This window comes from Hemicordylus capensis, chromosome 1 (assembly GCF_027244095.1).
Source record: "Hemicordylus capensis ecotype Gifberg chromosome 1, rHemCap1.1.pri, whole genome shotgun sequence".
NCBI classification, from domain to species: domain Eukaryota; kingdom Metazoa; phylum Chordata; class Lepidosauria; order Squamata; family Cordylidae; genus Hemicordylus; species Hemicordylus capensis.
In genome coordinates, this window is record NC_069657.1 from 269,152,425 (window position 1) to 269,175,254 (window position 22,830).

Below are 22,830 nucleotides of genomic sequence, written 5' to 3' on the forward strand. Positions count from 1 at the left end.
CCAACCCATGAACAAACAAAAAATGCGATAGGATAACCCTTGGAAAATGAGGGTCTCCTGTATGTCGATATAGAAGGACTTGCAGCTGATAACAAAAGAGAACTTTCCATTTGAAATCCTGCAATGTATCCAGTTTTACTTGCACTGAAGTTTATTGTTAACTTTTTAAAAAATGTAAAGTGGCTTTATGATATGTGGGAGTTTGATTTTCTACTGCAAGCTCAATATTTATTCACAACATACTTTAAAAAAAAAATCTTGGGGATCACAGTCCACACATCAATTAAGCTTTTAAGCATGTACATATAAAAGACTGGATAAGTATGGAAGGTTAGATAATCATTTTTTTAAAACTTCTGTCAACCTCTTTAAAAGGAATTCCATATGTATTTACATTTGTATTAAGACAGTTATGCAATGCAAATTAGTTTTTTGTTTTACCCATTTTGTACTTAGTGGTTCTTATGTTATTGAATTCTTTCACAGAATGGTAGTGTTATGCTGGTTTTACTTTTTAGTGATATGTATAAACATCCTTTGACAATTGTTAGAATATGCCAGGCAACTTGATTGATTGATTGATTGATTGATTAAGTGCCGTCAAGTCGGTATTGACTCTTAGTGACTACATAAATAGATTCTCTCCAGGATGATCCGTCTTCAACTTGGCCTTTAAGGTCTCTCAGTAGTGCATTCATTGCTGTTGTAATAGAGTCCATCCACCTTGCTGCTGGTCGTCTTCTTAGGGACATAGGAAGCTGCCATATACTGAGTCAGACCACTGGTCCATCTAGCTCAGTATTGTCTTCACAGACTGGCAGCAGCTTCTCCAAGGTTGCAGGCAGGAATCTCTCTCAGCCCTATCTTGGAGAAGCCAGGGAGGGCACTTGGAACATTCTGCTCTTCCCGGAGGCACTCTATCCCGAGGGAAATATCTTACAGTGCTCACACTTCTAGTCTCCCTTTCATATGAAACCAGGGCAGACCCTGCTTAGCTAAAGGGACAAGTCATGCTTGCTACCACAAGACCAGCTCTCCTCTCCTCTTCTTCTCTTTCCTTCAACCTTCCCCAGAATTATGGACTTCTCAAGGGAGCAGGATTTTTGCATAATGTGTCCAAAGTATGATAGTTTGAGCCTGGTCATTTGTGCCTCAAGTGAAAATTCTGGATTGATTTGTTCTATGATCCATTTCTTTATTTTCCTGGCTGTCCATGGTATCCTCAAAAGTCTTCTCCAGCACCAAAGTTCAAAAGCGTCAATGCTTTTTCTATCTTACTTCTTCAAAGTCCAGCTTTCGTATCCATAGAGTGTCACAGGAAAAACCATTATCCGAACAATTCTAATCTTTGTAGGTGTAGACACATCATGGCATCTAAATATCCTTTCCAAGGCTTTCATTGCAACCCTACCAAGTGCTAGTCTGTGGCATATTTCTTGACTGCTGAACCCTTTACTGTTGATGGTTGATCCTAAAAGGCAGAAGCTATCCACCACTTCAATGTCTACATTGTCAATTCTGAGGCTGGTTGCTGTACCCATTGTCATTAGTTTAGTCTTCTTGACATTTAGTTTTTTCCACTGTGCTCCTTGACTTTCATTACTAGAGCTTGCAGATCATCTGCATTCTCAGCTATCAGCTGAGTGGTGTCATCAGCGTAGCACAGGTTATTGATGTTTCTTCCTCCAATTTTAAAACCACGCTCATCTTCTTTCAATCCAGCTTCTCTTAGTATATGTTCAGCATATAAATTGAATAGAGAAGGAGAAAGTAGACAGCCTTGTCTTACTCCTTTGCCAATCTGGAACCATTCTGTTTCACCATGTTCTGTCTGGACTGTGGCTTCCTGTCCTGTGTATAGGTCTCATGAGAACAATGAGGTGTTCTTGGACACTCATTTCCCGAAGGATATTCCACAACTTTACATGGTTGACACAATCAAAAGTTTTTCTGTAGTTAATAGAGCACATATTGACTTCTTTCTGGTATTCTTTGGCTTTCTCAATTATCCGGTGTCAGCAATGATAAGTCTTGTTCCTCGGCCTTTTCTGAAACCAGCTTGAACATCTGGCATTTCCCTTTCCACGTAGGGCTCTAATCTACATTGGATGATCCCGAGCATTATTTTCTAGCATGTGAAATTAAGAATATTGTGTGATGGTCTGCGCAATCTGTTAAGTCTCCTTTCTTTGGTATGGGTATGTAGACTGACCTCTTCCAATCTGTTGGCCACTGTGTCATTCTCCAAATTTGCTGGCATAGTTTGGTTAGAGCCTTTACTGATTCTTCTGTTGCCTGCCATATTTCTGTAGCTACTCCATCAATTCCTATAGCCTTCTGACTTGGTAATGACTGGAGTGCTGATTTAACTTCATCTTCCCATACTAGAGGTTCTTGCAAGTAGGGAATTTCTTCTAGAGTATCTTGGATGTTGACATCCCTGCTGTACAGATCTTCAGTATACTCCTTCCATCTCTGATCAAACTTAATAAGCAACTTAATAATTATTAATAAATTGCTTCAGCACCTGCTTGTGATTCCGTCAAGTTCTTTGCTTTAGCCACTTTAACACTCCCTTTTTTGCCATTATAGTAGCCTCCGTATATGTTCTCCATTAAAAAAAAAAAAAAAAAACCCTTTAAAAACCTAGGCGACTTATGATAGTAGCCATTACCTAGGATAGTAATTTGTAGAGAACTGAAATCATATCTTAATATGAAGTATAGAGTCCACAGTGTTTATCCCCGAGTTCACTGTACGCTCACAATGTAACTCCCTCTGGAATACAAAGAGTTGCTGTTTCTGTAAGCTACTAGTTATCCAAGTTGTGACTGTCCCGAGGACTGAGATTTCCCTGATACTAATCTGTGTTTTTATTGGAGCCTGGTACAATATCAATGCAGAACTTAAAATTTCACCAGGCTTGCTACTATTCCTCTTTTTGGATGTAACACAAGTTTTACATTAGAAAATATTTCTTTATATCTAGGAAAGATGAAAATCAGACAAATAAGATCTGATGACAGGAATATGTCTTCTTTTACAGTTTAGATTCAGATATGCAGTGCTTCTAGAACTTCAAAATGCAATGCTGCATTTTACACAGTTCAGGAGAACGCCTTTGTGCCTCAACCTCATATACTACCATTTTTCCTCTGCAAAATAATGGCTCAGCCATTCATCAGCTGTAACGTCTCTTTGGGATTTGGTTCACAGAAACATAAGACTGCAAAACCTACCAGAAATTTAGTCATAAAACTGCATTTTTTTTTTTAACTAACAGGAAGAAATGTACTAAGGAAAAGGCCATCTTTTGGGAATTTGAGAAATACCAAGGTCTGCTTTATAACACACAAAATGCAACACAGTTTACTTCAACCGACTTGATCCTAGAATTATTTGGACCAGCTCATATCAATCAGGAGCAACAATCCCCACACCACTACTGCTGCTGGAATTAGCAGTGGTTTGCTATATATTCCAAGACCACAACAAATACAACTACGATCTTTTACAGAATTTTCAGTCATTACTAAAAAGCTAGGAATGTATGAAGATCTGCTAATCATTCTTACGAGTCTCAGGGACCCTCAATATTATACCAAGAAAGCTGCAGGGGTAGGGTGGGGTGCAGGAGAGGCGCTTGTTAGCTCAAAGCTACAATTATGTTGGCCTTCTAAGTATACTATCTGGGAAACCAGCACACCAGGATTTAACTCCCACCGACTCCCTTTCACTCTTGACCTAAACTACACAGGAGCAGATTCACGCAGGTGCATCCCTTGCAGGGAGGCACTAATGGGGCTTGCTTTCTCAGCAGCAACACATCACCAGTGTAACATGTAAAGCCTGACTAAAGGCTTTTAGGGCCAGTTTAAGAACTTTTAAAATCAAACATTATGAGTTCTAGCTGTACATCTCCTAATGAACTGCAAATAGAGAACGTTGCTTTCTAACAAAGTTTCCATGAGAAGGTTATTTTTAAACAGAGGCAGTTTTGTCTGCCATCAATTTTTGGAGACAGGAACAAGTTTAGCAGGCATCCTAATCTATTAAATCAATGCCCAATATGCAACATTGCCTGTTGAGTTTCCCCAAGTACAATATAGCAACAACAAAAAGAGTAGCAGTGTAGTGTTCACTGGTTTAACAAGTCTGACTTGCAGCTCAGCACAAATCTCATCTCTCCCCCCACCCGTTTCCTAAAAACCTGTATTATTTCTCACAATCCCCAATTAAACACCCTTAGCATGCTACTTCTTTCAAAAGTATAGGTTATGCAGTATTATTGCACATATCCTAGTTTCCCCAGTGTATTTGTCATACTTCATTAAACTAGGAATTCAAAGTGCCACTCTTGCCACTTTCATTAGATAGGAACATTCAAGGTATTTTGTCTCATGAAGTTCAGATACATCACTAAAAGTGTGCCACTTCATACTCTGCAGGAACTCAAAATAAAAGGAGACACCTGGGATTATGAACAGGTATGCAGCCAGTTTTGAACTCCTATCATGAGACCTGAAGCAGCCTCTTGGGCAGATGCTGTTCCCCACTGCCATGCACCAAGGAGGCTTAATGTTTTAATGGAGGCTTTATGTGCCACCTTTCTTAGAGTTTGTTCTGCTTCTACAGCTTCCCAGTAGCTACCATTTTGACTTGAAAACCAATCCCCCTTCCCCACCAAATGGAAGAGCAGAATTAATGGACCTTGATTGTTACTACCCCTTACAGTGTTTTGGACTTTTCTGTGTGTTTATTCCCAGGACTAGTTTTGTTCATCTGAAGCAAAGTAAAACACTTTTTGTTTCAGACTAAAATTAACTTAAAGCTACTTCCATGTGTCATATCCCTACAGGTATAATCCAATATTTGGGGGGTGGGTTGACTCTCACAGTCATGCACAAAATGCTACTGTCCAGAGAAGGTCTGGGCAAACATGGCCCTCCAGCTGCTGTTGAACTAAAACTGCATCATCCTCAGCCGATTAGTTGTGGCTGGGGATGATGAGAGTTGTAGTTCAGCAACAGCTGGCGGGCCAAGTTTGCCCAGCCCTGCTCTAGAGTTTATTTTGTTGAGAATACACTAGGTAGCTGCCCAGTATATTTGTAGGAAATAAAACCTTGCACTGTAATTCATCCAGCACAGTAATACAAGTGCTTCCTCCTACAGCAAGTTTCCTCCATCTATCAGGAATCTCGGATATGAATGCCCTTTCACAAAAGTGTGTATGAAACAAAAAAGTTGCTACTGTGCAAGATCCAGTCCTCACTGCTTTAGGCTTCAGTAGGAGCGTCCATAAATGACTGGTAATTTGGGGGATAATCTATCAGACGTTGCTGTGGTACATCCTAAATATTCATTTCAATGTAACAGCAGCATCAGGATGGCAACTTAAAAATAGATCCTATGTATCCTTCTGCAAAAGATACACTAGAGCACATCCAAATCAAGGAAAGCACATCCAAAAACCATTTTAAAACAGGGGTCGGTCCCTGAAAATCCCTGTAACTTTATCTTAAGTGGAAAGAGGATTTTGAAGAATAGCTTTTGTTACAAAAGCTGAAAGAGGGCAAGCTGTTTTCCTAATAACAGTGCAGCTGCTTTCTTCATATTCAATCACCCCCAAATAGCTGGTTTTGAAACATCCAACTTGGCATCTCTTACTCAAGTGGAAGTACTAATTGAGAAACAAGTTTAGAGATTGTTTATATACCTTTTCTTGTATTATGCTGCAGAAGAGAAAACACGCAGCTGTATTTGGTTCAGCATGTGACCGTTTTGATGTGACTAACTTTTTTAAAGATTCAGTTAAACCTGTGCTGAACATTTCTTGCTTTTGATGTGCAGTATAGCTGCATCTGCTAAGGTACAATATGCTAGCATTTTGTTTGTTATGCCTTTTCCTGTCATTAAGAAGCAAGCACGCTTAAACAGAGTGAGAGGAAGTTTTTCTTTCAGCTTTAATGGCATGCTGCAATGTTCAAATTCACTATTTGCCCCCAAAGTAAAAACTTTATAACAAGATGTGAAAAGAAATATCTTGAAAAATCAGACCATATTCCATTGTTAACTACTCATCACTACAGAACTTGAAAGCAAGGATCTTAAAAATACACTAGAGATCAACAGTAGTTTTTACTATCTATATTATGATGTTTGTTAGATTGAACAAACATCATCTATATTATGATGTTTGTTAGATTGAACATGTAAAATGAGTCTCTTGCAAGGTTCAAAAATATGATTAAAGCACCGCTGAAACAAAATTAGGTACATCTTCAAACGTGCAGTGCCCAGACTCCAGAAGCCCCATGTTTGCCTGTTACTTGACAACTCTGTAGTATTTCAGCTGCTTATACAGATGTGTGTTATGTTGTAGGTATTCATGGGCAACTTAACTGGAAGCAAACTTTGATCTACTGAATATGACTTTGTGGAGCAATTCTGGATTACAAGGGTTGTTCAGAAAGCCCATATTCTGACAAACAGGGTACCATATGTATTCACCAGGGTACAATTTTTTTTTCTGCAGATAGTGTATGTTGTTGCAAATTATGGCACCAAATATCTTTCTGCACGTAACCATTTTTTGTTGCACATAGTCTTCTAGAGGCAAGTCGGTGAATATGCAAAAAATAGATAAGTTGTTCTAGTAAGAAATAATCAGCCTACTTTCCTTTCTACAACTAGTGCTACAACTGGACTAAATTTGGTTCAGATTGAGGTCCACAAGTTAGATCTCTCACCTCAAACGTTCATTCATCCACCATCTTGGATTAGGGTGGATGACATTACAAACTTTACCACTGAGGTGTCCCTGTATGTAACTCAGTAAAACTGTACCAAATTTGGTTCAAATCGGTTAGGCAGTCCTCAAGTTAGAGCACTTGTTCCTCAAAAGTTCACGTGTCCACCATCTTGGTTTGGGGAGTATGACATCATCACCAACTACACAACTGGGGCATCCTATGTGTCCCTACAGCTGCAGCAAATTTGGTTCAAATCAGTTAGACTGTCCACAAGTTAGCCCACTTGCGCCTCAAAAATTCATACATCTACCATCTTGAATCAGTGTGCATGACATCATCACAAACTATGCCACTGAGGTATCCCTCTGTATCACTCACTGCAACTGTACTCAATTTGGTTCAAATGGGTTAGACAGTCCACAAATTAGCCGGCTTGTGTCTCAGATGTTCATGTGACCACCATCTTGGATTGCGGTGGATGACATCACACACCACGCCATTAGGGCATCTGTATGTGTCCCTACAGCTGTAGCAAATTTGGTTCAAATCGTTGCCTCAAAAGTTCATGCACCTGCCATCTTGGATGGGGGTGGATGATATCATCACAAGCTACACCACTGAGGTCTCCCTACAACTGTACCTGATTTGGTTCATATTGGTCTAGGCATTGCGAAGTTGATGGGGGGGGGGGACACACACAGAAAGCCAGGTGATCTCATAAGCCTACTGGAAAGTAGGCTAAAAAATCTGAAATCCAAGCAGTGATAAAGTACCTGTCCCTGAAGTGCATGTCCCCACAGGTGGTTCATGCTGATATGCAGCAGACATTGGTGGAGACTGTGCCAGCCTACTCAACTGTTGTGAAGTGGCAGAGAGAATTCAGGTATGGCAAAGAATCACGTGAAGATGGAGAACACCCAGGACGGCCCTCAGCACCCATCACACAGAAAAACATAAACAGTGTGCGTAATCACATTGCAGGATGAGGTGAGTGCCAGGTGGGTGCCATGAATGAATCCCCTGCTAACTGGGCAAAGAGGCACCTTTTACCATGGTGATTATTTTTATTTAGCAGGGGAGAGTAACTGGCCCTATCCACCCCCAGCACAATAGCTCCAGTGACTGTTGCTGGTGTCTATCATGTTTCTTTTTAGAATGTGAGCCCTTCGGGGACAGGGATCCATCTTATTTGCTTGTTATTTCTCTGTGTAAACCGCCCTGAGCCATTTTTGGAAGGGCGGTATAGAAATCAAATTATTATTATTAATAATAATAATAATAATAATGAATGTTGACAGAGCAACAAAGGGCATGTTGCTGAAGACATCATCAGCCGAGCTGGATATTTTGCATCAAGATCCAAACAATGTTTGGGCCCAGATCATGATGGTGGATGAAATGTGGGTCTATCACTTTGATCTGATATCAAAAAGCAAAGCATTGTGTGGAAGCATACCTCATCACTGCTGCCCAAGAAGTTCCGTGCTGTGGCATCAGCAGTCAAAGTGATAGCTTCTATTTTGGGGGATGCCAAGGAAGTCCTCATGGTTGACTATCTGGACCATGGCAACACAATTACCGGCATTTACTATGCCAACCTAATCAGTCAACTTCATCCTCTCTAATAAAACGCTTGGTGTCCGTCCGTGGACGGACACCAAGCGTGTGTCCGTGCCTCCCTGCCCTGTTGTGCGCCTGCGCGAAGCGCAGGCGCAGAACAGGGCAAGGGAGACACGCTTGCTGGTACCAGGGAAAAAGCAGGAAAACACCAACGAGGAAAACGAGCCAGAAACACGAGCACCGGGAAAACGAACACCAACGAGGCCACCGGGAAAACGAGGACCAACCAGCAGGACCTGAACGAGACAAACCCCGAAGCAAACTCCGGGGGCCGAGTGGAGGCTGTTCCGAAAAAGCCTGACAGGGAGAATGCTGCCCCCGCCGCCGCCGCCAAACTCCCAGCCTCCCTCCCAACTTCCAAAACCACCTTACCCTGTCCCATGTAAGCTGGATGATGAAATACCGGCATTGAAGAGGAAGTGAGGAGCACGCAGGCAGAGCTCCTCTCTCTGCACAGACTCTGCCCGAACTGCCGCTTTGGGCGGAAAGGACGCAAGAGGCGTCCTTTCCGTCCAAAGCGCCAGTTCAGAAAGAGGCATTGCAGAGAGAGAAGCACTGCTTGCAATCTTCTCTCTCCCTCTTCTATGCCAGTTTTCCTTCAGCCAGCTGAAAAGGGCCAGGGTGAGGTGGTCACTGAAGCTGGGAGGAAGGGTGGGAGTTTCGCTGCAACGGCGGGGGCAGCTTTAACCCTTTCAGGCTTTAACGGAACAGCCTCCGCTCGGCCCCCGGAGTATGGTCCCTGTCTCCCCGGTGCCGTCTCTGTCGCTCCTGCTCTCTTTCCCCCACCGCCTCGCCCCCCCCGATCAGAACCACAACAACATAAAAGTAACACTAAGCACTACAACAGCCACAAAAAGTAACACAAAGCACAACACACTACATTAATTAAAAAAAAAAAAACTGAGGCAGTGGCCACAAGCGAGACCAGCACTCCCCCCCCCAACAGCACAGCATAAAAACCCCCACGCACACACACACATACACACACACAATGCATGAAAAGAGGGAGAATAGTCTAGCACCCGTTATTCTAACGGGCTTAAAAACACTAGTACAGCAATAAAGCAGAAGAGGCATGAGAAGTTGCAACGAGACATGCTCTTTCTTCAAGACAATGCATCAAGCCTCACCCATGTTGCAATGGCTGCCAGTCGTAACGCAGGATTCAAACTACAGGAATACCCTCTCAATTCCCCAGACCTTTCCCCTTGTAACTTTTGTTTTGCCGAATGAAGGAGTACCTTTGTGGGACAAAACTTTCATGTGCTTCCACGGTCATGACTTCTGTTGATGGGTAGCTGGAAAACTGGAACAAAATATTTTTTTCCTAAAGGGACAGAGGCACTAGAGCACAGGTGGAACGAGTGTATTTCAGTCAAGGAGGATTGCACTGAAATACAAAAATCAAGACACATAGATCTAAGTTCATATAAGTCAGAATATGCACTTTTTTGACACCCCTCAAACTCCCAGTGAGAAGGGGAGGGAGAGCACAGAAGTGTTAGAAATTGGTATCCAGCTTTGAGGGACGGGTGTGTGGATTAACCTTTTGCCAAATGTACCTGTTGAGAGTTAAAGAAGGACCACCACTATCTAATAAAAGAGGCACTGGCAATTTTTCCACCCTTTCCCATCAAGAGCTATTATTCCACAGCTATTCAGTATCAGAAGCTCTTCCCTTTCAATGTAGCCTGATCTCTCATTTGACAATAATGAAGTCACAGTACAGTGTTTTGTTTAAAAAGAGATCAAGATGTAATAAGATACCAGTTCAACACCCTTTTGTTCTCTAACAGGACAAAACACGAAGTTTGCAGATCTAAGATGTTCAGGAAGGTTGGGAATACAGTAATTCCACATGCAGCAACACTAAAGTTGAGGGCATCACAATTCATTCCATCAGTTGTAGCTTCTGAAGGTTCTAGACCCCTCTTTTTAAAAAGAGAAAGCACTGCCAGTAAAATACCCATTTATGATTTATTTAGACTGCCTTCCATCAAGTTTGATATCAAGGTACTATACTACATATTTAAAGTCAAGCAAAAAATATGCCCTTCTCCATGTGCAGCGGCAAGGGAGAACCCAGCTCCTGATCCAGCCACCATCACGGATCTCTCTTCAATCCTCAGAAGTGAGTCACCAGTACAAGAAGCTTGTCTAAGGAACAGGAACCAAATATCAATAGGCGTTCTCTGTGGGCAATACAGTTACCTCGAAGATTATCATTAAGTTTTTGGCTTGCATCAGTGGAACAAAGTATGATTAAGATGAAGGAGTGAGAGGAAAAGCTGTCAAAAGCAAGGATAGGAACAGAGCTTTTATCTGCCAGGTTGTCAATCAGTTTTTACTCTGGGGATGCCCAACTCAGGTTTACCTCTCTGACCAATTATGCTCTCTGGGTCTTGTTTGTTTACCTAAGCATAGAGGTCAATTTACTGCTAAGGAGGGAAGAACAGGCAAGGAAAGGGCAATTAGAGAGGTATAGCCACTAACCTTGACAGCTTCTCTGTTTAGTTCTGAAAAACAGAAGAATGGCTTTGGTCATTGAAGATATTGCTCTTTGATGTCTTCCCTTAACTTTTCTTTTTTTTTTGGTCAGCACAAATCCCACTGGCTAATGAAGGCCCCAAGGTAAAGCAGGAGGAAATTGATAGATAACATGTGGTGCTTCAACCACATAAGCATTTTGTAAAATATTATGCTTCAACAGAGATGAAGTTTTTGTTCTCTGTTGCTATTATGTCTTCAGAGTACCACTGAAGGGATCAATTATTGAAGTTTAGCCTACTAAATCTCTGCTGTTTTCACCAGCAAACTGAGCCATCCTCTGAGCAAGCGTTTACACTGCAACGTCTGGTAGAGAAGTATTCTAGTAAGCTGGGCTCGACCTTCTATGTGGCATTTATCAATCGGAAATCTGCTTTCGATTCCATTTCTAGGGACTGTCTATGGGTTAAATTGCAGGATCTATCATTGGACAAGTGTTTGCTTGCACTGATTTACAAACTACATGAAAACACATGCCTAAGGGTCTGTTGTGGAGATTGGGGTCAATTATTGGCTGAAATTCCCACCACTAGAGGGGTGAGGCAGGGATGTATTTTGGCCCCTGTCTTATAATCTCTATATAATCTCTTTAATCTCTATATAAATTATAAATCTCTTTAATCTCTATATAAATTCTATCGTATCTGTTATGAAGGTGCCCTCGATACACCTGCCCACATTGGCCCATAAACATATTGCCATCCTTATGTATGCTGGTGATATGGTTCTTATGTCCTTGACACCTGTGGGTTTGAGGCGGGCACATTCATTACTCAGTTGCTTCTGTGCTGTACAGCATATTGAGGTAAACCACCAAAAAACGAAAGTACTTGTTTTTTGCTAAGCGCCCAAACTGCATACATGGCAAATAAATTGTCATCCACTGGAACAGGTAAACATCTTTAAATACCTTGACGTGGTCTTTCATTTTTCGGGCCGTCGCCAGGTGCATTTAAATTACATCGTGCAGAATGCCCAATTATCGACCAATTTAATCAGATCTTTCTCCTTCACGAAGGGGGCTCTATACATTCCAGCAGCTATCAAATTATTTATTGCCAAAGTTTACTCGCAGCTATTATATGGAGCTCAACTTGGTCCCTTTGGCAATTTTACATCTTTGGAGCTTATCCTAACGAAATTTATTAGGTCCATCTTACAGGTTCCCAATTGTGTTTCTAATGCAGTTATTAGACGAGAAGTAGGCATCTGTACTTTAGAGGCAGAATATTGGAAATGCATTTTTTTCGTTAAAATTATTTTACCTCCAACCGGGACTTGCTCTGCTTACATTAATCAATCCATTTAACTCCACATGGAAATGACTAGTTGAAACAAAATCTCAGTTTTATGGGATCTCGCTTGATGAGCTAAGCAGCTTGGGCTATGACTCTGCTATGAAGCTCATCAAGCAGTGAATATTGGACAGTGACTTACAACTTAAAGTAGCCAGAATTCCAAAGGTGTCTATCTGGGAGATCAGCTCTTTAGCGCGAACCCTGCTGCATACCTAAGTAATATTACACTTCCCAAATTCAGGCGTGCCTTATCTTTAGAGCAATTAAACACGCTCCCAACGGCAGTGCTCTATGGGAGGTTTAAGGGGGTTCCTTACCCTTCTCGTCTGTGCCCTTGTGGTTTGGGCACTATGGAGACTACTGAGCACGTTGTTTTATATTGTGACCTCCACAAGGATATTCGTATTAATTTTATTTTACCCTGGCTGAAGACATATCCTGGTCATCCAGATGAATTCTACCTAAATCTTTTACTGTCTAATTTCAACCCTAAGTTTACTAACTCAGTGGCTAAATACCGTTATATACTGTGTAAGAGACACTTGCTTGCTTATGATTCTGTTTCTGGTCAATGGTTGAAATAAAGTTATTTGGACTTGGAGCCATGCTCTGCCTAAGAAATATGCCATCTCCTTTTCAACCAAAAGGAGAGATGGAGATGCTCCTATGACACCACCTGGGGGTTACAACTTTCAATACACAGTCAGAGGACCTATTGTTTTACATGTATTGTCTCTCCGACACAAAAGTAAAGATTTGCTTCGGAGTTTGAAGGTAGCTACCAGTAAGTTGGACTCTGCCCATCAGGGTGGATTTGATTTAAATCACTGCAGGGTGGATAAAAATAAAAAAAATCCAATTTAAATCAAAGAAATCTGATTTTTTAATTTAAATTGGATTTTTTAAATTTAAATTGGATTTTTTAAATTTAAATTGGATTTTTTAAATTTAAATTGGATTTTTTAAATTTAAATTGGATTTTTTAAATTTAAATTGGATTTTTTAAATTTAAATTGGATTTTTTAAATTTAAATTGGATTTTTTTAAATTTAAATTGGATTTTTTTAATTTTTATCCACCCTTTCAGTGATTTAAATCATGATTTAAATCATAATTTAAATCAAATCCACCCTGCTGCCCATCCTAGCTTGGTAAAAAGCTAGGTTAGAAGACAGTGGATCCCTTGCTGTCTAGGATTATTAGGTTCCCTTAAGAAGAAAACATGCTGGATGCCACAAAGCTGAAGTTCAGTCATTGCTCAAGAACTAAAGACATCCCCAAACTCAAGCGTGAATTTCACACACATTTTCCCTATGTGCAAACTTGCATTTTGGGAGAAGCTTTTCACTTTACTTTTCAGATACCTGTCACTCTAGCTTTCAGTCTAGCATAAGCTGAAAGTAGGACTATAGTTGGCTATTTGCCCAGAGATCAATAAAAGCAACTGTATCCTATCAATTTTATTTGGCAATCTTGCTAGTGTTTTTGCCCATGAAGTACTGATTGATGTATCTGCATCACATGGCAAGTATTCATAAGACCATGAGTATTCAACTGGTTCTACTCATCTTTGGTGGAGAGGTACCAGAAGACTTATTCATCACTGACTTGAATCTTTCATGTCACAGAGTTGACATGAAAACCCCACAGAGTTTCTATCCTGTCTTCCCCACAACCGCCATTCAACAAGTATACAATTGCATTGGAGGAGACAGTGGTGCCTAGTACTTCTCCACTGACACAGACATAGACAGTTCTATCTCACCTTTTCATCCAAAACAGGTCCTGCAGATACTTAAAGCCTAGCTATGGTTGATGAGCAAGTGAGGGCAAGTTAAGTGACAGAATTCAAGCAAGACTAAGTCATTATGCCAAGCCAGCCTCATGATCCATTATACAGTTCTGCAACCACAAGTGACTCAAGTTCTTACTCTCGGTATTACTGGATCAACTACAGACCTGGGGAATGCTGTAGGGTCAAGTACATCTGGCAGAGACTGCAGCTCTTTTTGTCAGTTAGGCCTGGCAACAGTCAAATACCCTTGCTGATCCTTTGGCATCTTCAGAAGGTATGGAAAACTTTGGATGCAGTTAGGGTGCCTAGAATGTATTGCAGTGTCCACAGCAGTTTGTTATTGCACAATTTATGGTTTGTCCCTTAAAAGATTAATTACTTTCTATGTTCACCAACATCTTTGATCAACAAAAAGCACTCTTGTAATAACAGTACCTTTGGAGAGTAAAAGCAGCATTACTGAGGGGTTCTCTCCAAGACATCAGCTCATTCCGGACATGCAGTAAGGTTTATTTAGATTTTTATTTTGAGCCAATCTAATATAATCTCAATATAATTTTTAAGTATATTTTCTTAACTGATCTCCTACTGAGCATTTACAATAGGTTATAAAATGTGTACACATAACTAAATTGCAGGGGTGGGGAGACACCCAGGAACAGAGAAGGAGATTTGTAAAACTTGGCTGCCTCAGCCTCTGGAGTCAGATTTCTTCTTACAGATTCTCACTTCTCCTTTCTTCGGGTCTGGATTCTTAACTATGCAACGCTTGCTAGGTTTTCTCATCTGCTCAGATTTTATCCATTTGGTATTGCTTTACTGTTGCTTGATTTATTAAGTCAGTCAGTTTTTTTGGTACAAATTGAATTTTACCTCTAAACCAGATCACTGTATTGTAACCAACTCCAGTCCAGATTCAGCCAAACTCACCAAGCAGCAACAGTACATTTACTAGAGGACTATGGAGTTACATTCTACACAATCAAATAATTAAGACTTTAAATCCTTCTGCCTCTCTTCAAGAACTTGCTTTCAGCAGAACTCAGTAGGTTACTTTGCATACCACATCATCCAAGAAAAATAATTTGCTTAGTTCTTTCTTTCTCTCTTTCTTTCTTTCTTTCTTTCTTTCTTTCTTTCTTTCTTTCAAAAAAGGCAATCTCTAAAGATCCCTTTAAGTCTGCAATCAAACCCTATACATGTTTATTCAAGTTCCTCTGAAAGGGACCCACTGAATGCGACCAACTTCAAAATACAGTGCACACAGGATCATGCTCAAAGTTCATCATATTCGAAGGACACATCAGAAATAATGGAGGGTTGTGTGGGGTGATGAAGAACTTAAAAGTTTATTCGGCTTCCAGATACCCCTGGAACACTAGTTATGAGTTATAGGAAGGGGGGGTTAATAAGGAGACATAAGGATCTCCTTACATAAAAGGACAAAGTAATAAGGATCGGCTGAAGTGCCGATGGCCAAACAGATGCCAAGAGCAGGACAGGTGCCACCGACCAAGTTCAATAAAACATCTTAACAGCATTTGACAATGTTCACGGGTGGGGTGGGGGGGGACCATAGGCAAGTACAGAGCACTGCAAGCGGATACTCAAGAACAGATGGTGGTAGTGCTACCAAACTATAGCTAATTTTGAGTATACTCGCATGCTGCTTGTAAAAAGCAGCATGCATTTCCTTATCTTCTAAACATATAAAAATAATGCACATAATAAAAAGAGTATAATTCCACATGTGTTCGCTCTAGCTTGTGGTTGAGATAAACTACAGCTCACCACCCAACAGGCACCTTAATGCAATGCATGTTATTTACTCCTTTTTACCACTTGTAGCACACTGTGGCCTGGGATAGGTAGGCTACCATGTAGAGAGCCAAGGGATAGAGGGATGCACTGGACAACTTCTAATTCCCTCCAACCCATTTGCAAAAGAAATATAGCAACAGAAGATGAGGCTTTTCCTCCTGCAGTTTTGTTCAAGTAAGGATTTTTACTATAACTGAATTCACTGTTCCACATGTATTGGACACCTGAAGTTTGACTACTGTTCATTAGAAATATAATTAAAAGTAACAAAGAACTTCAATTCTACCCCCTTTCCACCACTACATTTAGGTGAAAACCAGTAACTGGTGCTCTATTTGTAGTCATGACAACCATAAAATATTCTATTCCAGCTATAATTCACACTGAACGTTTGTTCATGGGTTCTGTTGTCAAGAGAAAGCTCAAAATACTGGGAACAGAATTCTTAAGCCACACAAGATCAGTTACCTCTGAAAACTTTGAGCTTAAGGAACTTTCAAATATATTGGTTCCCTATACACACACAAGGGATTGAAATTATTTTATTATTTTATTTATTTATTGTTGAATTTATATACCGCCTTTCATTAAAAACAACCCCAAGGCGGTTTACAAAAGTTAAAAAACATACAATAGAATGACAGTAAAAACATTAAGCTAAAAATATAAAACAAATCCAATTTAAAAATTATAAAATACATGCATAAAAACTATAAATGGATAAAAACACATAAAAGCAGCAATAGAAACAGTTATGTAAAAGCCTGGATAAAAAGCCAAGATTTAAGAAGTTTTCTAAAAACTGTGATGGAGTCCGAGGAGTGAATGGCCACCGGGAGAGCATTCCAAAGTCTGGGGGCAGCAACAGAGAAGGCCCTGTCCCGAGTGCACGACAGCCGAGCCTCCTTCATTGTCGGCACTCAGAGCAGAGCCCCCTCAGATGACCTTGTCAAGCGGGCAGCAACCCTTGGGAGCAGGCGGTCCCTCAAGTACCCTGGGCCTAAACTGTTAAGGGCTTTAAAGGTCAAAACCAGCACCTTGAATTGGACCCGGAAACGAACAGGCAGCTAGTGCAGCTCTTTCAGGATGGGTGTGATATGCTCCACCAGGCAGCTCAAGATAAAACCCTAGCTGCCGCGTTATGCACTAGCTGCAGTTTCTGGATATTCTTCAAGGGCAGCCCCACGTAGAGCACGTTACAGTTATCCAGCCGCAACGTGACTAAGGCACGGGTAACCGTGGCCAGATCTGCCTTCTCGAGAAAGGGACACAGCTGGCACACTATCCATGTACAATTATCCATGTAGCTGACCTGTAGAACACTTGCTTTAGTTTAAACTACATCAAATAAGATTCTAATACTCATGAGTGGCTGATAAGAAGAGTTTTGATTTAGTGAGAAAACTGTAGTAAACAGCTCTCCCTCAGATTTACAATGCTGGCTTGTGGTACATGTGTTAAAGAAAACATTCCAAGGAAACTTGCTCTTACACTAAAAATCCCACAAAACACTGTTACTGCATACACTGCTAATGAATCCCCCCCTACATACTACTGCCATGCTTCGTCACAAACAGGGGAAAAACTCTTCCACAGACAGCCACAGTGAGGGGCAGGTTATACAGAAAAGAATAAAACCTCTGTTACTTGCTCAAATATGAGTTACACACTATATATAAACTAAAGTTTCAAACTGATGAATGAGAGAAAAATATGGTTGTACTTCACTTTATAAAACAAATGCCATTACCAATTTAATCTAGCTCTGGCAAGGAACCAGAACTGTCTTGTTTAAAGTGTGGGCAGAAAGAGACTAACGTGGTATTGCTTTTCCCATATAGAGCATAATATCTATCCAGGAGGAATTAAAGTTTTAGCAGATTGCTAATTATAAGAGAGTCAAGAGACAGTAATGCTTGTATCTGCAATCTTAGGACGGCAGCGGACTGCTATGAAAAAACTTCCAAATTCTTTCTAGTGAACACAAAGCTCAGAGCATTAACAACATTTGTTCAATAATTTGATATTTTTAAAATTAAGACACTAAAATATAGATAGCCAACATGAATTTATGAATTAAGGGCTTCATCAATGCTTTGTTAGCTTACAAATCTATTCATCTTTATAGCTTAATCCTACTCAAGTTTACTCAGAAGTAAGCTCAACTATGTTCAGTAGGGCTTACCCCCAGATAAGTGTATGTAGGGTCATATCCTACATCACCTCACTAGATCTGAGGTTACTGTTTCATAACACTAAAAAACTTGGAATATATAATGAATTGTTGCATCAGATTTTTCAAACACTATCACACAATGAAATGAGTGTCAACCCCATCATTAGCACAATCACATATATAATATTGTCTTAAACAACAGAACTCCATAAGGAATGAATCTGAGCTGAACTATAGCTCATGAAGAGCATAGACCTGTTATTACAAAGAACAAGAAGTCCTAACAACAGAGCTGTGGTCCTTTGAGTCGTTCCACTGAACTTAATTTCAAGTAGACATGTGTCTTATTCCCAGTCATCTACAGAAACAGTCTGCAATTCATGGACACACACACACCACTTTTTGTCAGCACTACTTAGCATTTATGTACTGCCCAAAGTCTGCAAGGTGCTGTACAAGAGCAATTCAGTTCCTGTCCAGAAGACTCACAGTCAATGACAGGTATACAGGATAGGATTTGGATGGTGGAGAGAAAAGAGAACTTGACAAATAATAGTGAGGACAGTTGAGGGAGTTAAGCAGCAGTAGAGCTAGTTTACCTAGAAGTTACTAAACCTACTCAAACCATGTTGTTTTTTATAATGAGTCCAATAAATTTTAAGACAACTAACAACCAGGGAGCGATGACAGCCATGCACAAAGAAAGAGCTGGCAGATTTAATTCTGAGGTGGGAGACTGTCATTTTTTATTCCTTTCAAGACAGCTTTAATTAAAGATAGCCTCTGCCTTCTGGTAATGATGGATGATTTTGCAGTGGTGTGTCCTTTTTTTTTTTTTTTTTTTTAAGCCATCTACAAAACAGATCCCATCTACAAAACAACCCAGGAAACCAGAGGGCACACTCTGGTTCCATGCCTCCTCTATTCAGAATACGGCGGCCCACAGTTTTTTGAGCCTCTATACGTGGGGTGCAAAGGGGTATTTAGCCCACACCGGGAAGGAAGTTGAAGGTTCGTAGTGCATGGCAGAGAGAGAGAGAGAAATGTGACTAGTGAGGATGGCTGAATGGAGCAGAGGAACGGAGGAATGGTGTCTGCCTCGTTACAGAGAAATCTCCCCCCTCACTCAAAATAAACCCTCCTGCTACCTCAGAGCACCCCCGTGCTACTGCTTCTGGTCTTGCACATCACAAACACCCAAGCAGGAAGTTTTCCATGCAGGCAGCGAGCGCAGGCGCAGGGGATTCATTAGCCAGCCGCTCAATCCACTGGAGGCTACTTACTCTTGGCAAAGCCCGAGCTGTACTACAACAACAGATATCCACGGGGCACGCCAAAGGTGTGTCAAGCCGCCGCCTACACCCACCTAGAAGCCCCTCGCTGGGCTCCCACGGGGTGGTGGGGGGGAGAGGAGAGGAGGCTCGACACGTCTTCTTTCCCCCCCCCGCCCCTTTCCCAAACCTCCCTACAGGCGTCGCTCCCCTTTGCTTCTTACCTTTCTCCACAGGGTGGTGCACGCAGGGGGGACGCGCGCGCAAGTGTGCGTGTCCTTGGCGGGCGAAAGCAGCTTCCTCTCCCCCTGGCCACCACTACCACCACCACCACCTTCTTCAGGCTGGCGGAGAAGGAGGATGCACAGAAACAGCAGGGGGAGGAGAAGGAGGTGGTGGTGGAGGAGGAGAAGGAGGAGGCTTATGCATTGCAGCCTCTCTTCCCTCCCCCCCGCTACCGCAAAGCCCCGCACAGCTGGGGCTGCCTCTCAACTCTTCCGATCGGCCGAACAGCAAGGAGAACGAGGCGGTGAGGCTGGGCACGCAGAACAAGAACCGCGGCGGCAGCCACTTCGGGAGACGGAGACAGCTGGTGCAGAGTCGATACCATGCTCCTTTCTGGCTCCCTCCCATTCACATACTGTCCGCTTTAGCTGGGGAGGGAGGCGGCCTCCGAGCCAAGCAAGGGGCGGGCAAAACCAATCACGGCCGCGGGAGGGAGGGACAAGGCAAGAAGGGCGGGGACAGGCGCCGAGCGCCGCTCTCCCTTCTCGGTCTCCTCCCCCCCTCCTCCTTCCCTCCCCCGCTTTTCTCCACTGATGTGTCAACCCAACCCAGCCTCCCCCACGGGGAGGGGTTTCGAGCGGGCAATTTGCACACAAGAGCGAGCAGCACCGGCGTGGCTGGCTGGGTGGTTTTGCCCGGGTCGCCCCCCATTTATTTATTTGCTCCCAACCAGCCAGGCTATCCTCCTCCTTCTCCTCGCAGACAGCCGGCAACTGCGCCGACTGTGCCATCCTGCAGGAAACGGAGCCTGCAGACAGGGAGGTTTGTTCGCTTCCCTACGGAGGTTGCAGAACGGGAGAGAAAGGGATCAATTGCACCAGTTCTGGTAAAGTTACACACGCACAGAGACGGAGAGAGAAAACAGCAGCGACCGGGGCGGCGGGCAGTGAACGAGAGAAACAGCCACCTGATCCACACAGTCTATGCCTCTCTCCGCCACTGGCACTCTGACTCATACATGCTTTATATAGATGCCCTGTACTGTATTTCCCTGGACTTTGTAATCCGACAGCGCCCGCATAGTGTACTGTAAGCATCCTAGCGGGCGAGCTGTTTCTGAATTTCAGTCTTCCTCATGGCTTGCAGCTAAAACGTTCCAGAGTCATGAAACCAAGCCGCGATGATAAAGGAACTACATTAACTTCTGCCTCTTACGTACTCACAAAGACATCGGCAGAAGGCAGTCTCAGTGCAGCGGCAGCCTTGCTATTTATTGGGTTGCAATAATTCGAATCTAAGCCTTTTAAAATATCCAGAACGCAACAGAACCTTGTTAATACTTCAACCATGCCTGCCAGCCGGATCTCTTTCTTCTTCAGAACCACGAAGGCTCTAGTGAAGTCCTGGGCAGTTTCTTGGAATTTTTTACTTCTCAAGAAAGGTGCCTAGGATCGCGTTGCCAGTCCCCTTTGCTTATTCCCAAGTACGGGTGCTAGGGTAGCAGCCCAACTAACTTTTGAAAATAAATAGGTGTTTCACAAATATTTAGGTGTTTCATAAAGAAGTGTTTAACAACGGGTCTATTTGAATCTCATTAAAGTCGCTGGTTGTTTTTCTGTTCAGTCTGATGGGCAATTAATAGGCCCTTTTAAAAGAGCTTAACTATGTGTCTACACAAAACAAAATATTAACCAGGGAGGATTAGTCTTGATACATGCATACACTGCCCACAATCCAGTGCAAAGCTAAGACTGCAATTCTGTGTGCACTTCCCTAGAGGTAAATCCCTCGTGAACACAGGTAAACTTAGTTCTGAGTAACTATGCATCGAATTGGCCCCATTTGAACTTTTTAACCCATTGAAATTAATTGGCTTCAGAACGCTTAGCTCTCTATTAGATTGGGGCCTCTGTTTATCATACTGGTGTTTTCTGTTTGTCATACGTTAACTCACTGAATACAGTATAGTTTGAAGCAATTATTTTCAAATTGGTAAAACCTGGCTTTTGAATAAGAGTTGATTTATTGACTTCAATAGACCTGCTCCAGAGTAAGTGGTTTGTAGATTGCAGCCCTTGATTTAAGCTTTATCAAATCCTGGGGGGGGGGGGGAATGCTTGAATGCCTGTTTCAGACAGATGTGCTCTAATGTGCTGAAAATAAGAGAGTTGTGCTAAATAACAGTCATAATAGCAATCAGAGCATTGATGAGCAAGCAAAGGGAAGTATGGAAATCAGCGGTTTGTACAAATGGGTATTGAAAGTGAAGAGTGAGGTTTAAATAAAGGACAAACACTTTTTTAATGGCGGGAAAGAAACCAGAAGATGGCATAGGAAAGGTAATTTACCTTCCATCCACACTCTCACACATATATTGCCATTATTGCTCTTATTATTATTGAAATTATTTTAGCTGAACATCATCACACAGTCTGAAATGGGGAAACGTGATCCGTTCCCACAGATGATACATTTTGTCTCTTGACATTGAACTCATCAGACTTCTATATCACAGTGTGATGTGTGGGATCAGAAGTTCAGATCTGTTCGAATGTGAATTATTTAATAAACATGCACATTAAACACTCTCCTGAGTTTCATGCCATTTTTATCTTAGGCACTTTTAGAGAGAGGGAGAGAGCGAGAGAGCGCACACACAGTTAGATACTATTTGCCCTAGCAGGATGTTATTTGCCCATTGCATACACTTGACCTAGAATCTGCTGAGAAACCTCTGTGGGACCGTTGACCTGATAAGTAGCAAGGCAGTCTCTCTGTGGCATTCAAAGGTTCACAGAATGACTTTAAGGCTGCAAAGGACAAGGAGTGAAAAATCTTTGGAAACCACATTCATTCATCCAGAGACTGAGTATTTTTAGAGAACCAGCTTATTTTATTGCCAGTCTATTATTGCCTGGCCTTCGTGACACAGGCTAAGGATTCTAAACAGCTCTGTTTACTATTAAAATCAAAACAGTTTTAAACAAATCAGTCATATTTTCAAGTGTGATTTTTGTTATTTCTTCACCCACATCAGAGGCAGCTGTGAAGAATAATATTTCCATGCTATGAAAATGGACGTCATTCTCTGCAGCCTGATTTTCAACACTTAAAAACAACAATAATAATTCTGAACATTTCTGATTCAGGTGACATTAGAGGAGGCCTGGAACATTCAAAGACTTGGTGTATTAGAATAAATGTGATGATTCTGAACCAATAATAGGTTCAGATAAAACAGATTTTTATAAGTGTTAAGTCTCCAGTTCTTCTCAATTTCTGGCAAAAGGATCAAGTTTTGTTTTGTTTTTGTTTTGTTATGCTC

General features: G+C 41.8%; 1 protein-coding gene across 5 annotated transcripts in view; it reads right to left on the minus strand.

Annotated features, from left to right (window-relative positions):
* The window catches only part of KLHL29 (kelch like family member 29), a 594,606-nt gene extending 574,652 nt beyond the window's left edge, over positions 1 to 19,954 (minus strand). For all 5 annotated transcript variants that reach the window (XM_053285144.1, XM_053285141.1, XM_053285142.1 and 2 more), the window contains exon 1: positions 19,505 to 19,954. The gene's annotated coding sequence lies outside the window, so the exon portion shown is untranslated. The remainder of the gene's footprint in view (positions 1 to 19,504) is intronic.
* Between the last annotated feature and the right edge of the window lie 2,876 nt (positions 19,955 to 22,830).